Below are 1189 nucleotides of genomic sequence, written 5' to 3'. Positions count from 1 at the left end.
CACATGCCAGCCAGCCCCGCCCCCTGGTGGGCTGAGCTGGCCACACACACACACACACACTAAATAAATAAATAAATATTTAAAAAAAAAAAAAAGCTAAGCTACTAAGTAATTTCTATTCAACTAAAAGTTTTAACTGTTAAGTAGAATACAACAGCTTTTACTATTTGACATACTAAGGATTCAGACTACATCAAGGGAGAAAAGGTATTAAAAAGAATGCCGAGGAAGGGACACACACAAACTTCATGTAATTAGAGGATAATCCAACCTCTTACATTTTTGTTAAGCTCTTTTTCCAAACCTCACACAACTACATATTCTATTTTATTACACTTCCACGTAGTACAAACCTGGGAAACATAGCCCCTTAACACATTTAGGTAAAACTTTTGCAAAAATTACTTTTTACCTTATTCTTCTTTTAAGAATACGTTACAAATTACTAATGAATTATTCGACACTGCAACCAACTTACATACTGACTCAAAAGTGTATTAACGCAGTAACTTGAAGTTCTATGGCCCATAAAATAAAAAGATAAGCAAATTTCCCAAAACATCAACTACACCATTTCCCATAACTGCAGCAGTAGCCCATCACACACAAGAACTGAACAAAACACTCCCCAAACAAAGAAAGTTGACGTTAATTCTGGGGCCAGATAATTTCTCTTGGTTCCCACAAGATATTTTTGAACAGCGACCAGAAACGTGAGTTAAGTTTTTAAACCTGCAAATCCAGTCTTACACTAAACCTTGAACCTTTTTTTAACTGCCATTCAAGAAGATTACTTCGTTTATTTCTATGCCGCTGTTTGAAACTTTGGATGCTGGAAATTTTCTTAAATCACGGAACAGCCATTGGTTCAACTCCCTCCTCCCCAAACCCCAACAGTAACAAAAGCAAAGCCTCCCCCCAGCCTTGGTCTCCTAAGAGCGGCAGAAGTCGTTGGACCACCTCCGCTCCGAACTCCGGGGCACCCGCTTTTCCCTACGCCAAAACTGACCCCGGACAGGAAAGCCATGGCGGCCGCCCCTCGCCGGCAGCGGCTCGCGGCCAGGCCTGGCCAGGGTGGCCCCCGTTCTCGGCCGGTCCTACCGCTCTCGGAGCGGGGGCGAAGCGGGGGTCCGGAACGCCGGCCCGAGGCGCTGCAGGCGGGTCGCGGCCCGCGGGAGGCGGAGGCCCC

General features: G+C 45.2%; 1 protein-coding gene across 3 annotated transcripts in view; it reads right to left on the bottom strand.

The window, feature by feature from the left end:
• Nucleotides 1-1189, bottom strand: part of Cops2 (COP9 signalosome subunit 2) — a 34882-nt gene that overhangs the window by 33284 nt on the left and 409 nt on the right. The gene's annotated exons all lie outside the window — the stretch shown is intronic.

This window comes from Octodon degus, unplaced genomic scaffold (genome assembly GCF_000260255.1).
Source record: "Octodon degus isolate 3935 unplaced genomic scaffold, OctDeg1.0 scaffold00105, whole genome shotgun sequence".
In the NCBI taxonomy this organism is placed as follows: Eukaryota; Metazoa; Chordata; class Mammalia; order Rodentia; family Octodontidae; genus Octodon; species Octodon degus.
Note: the sequence above shows the minus strand (reverse complement) of the source record. Positions and strands in the feature narration are given on the sequence as shown.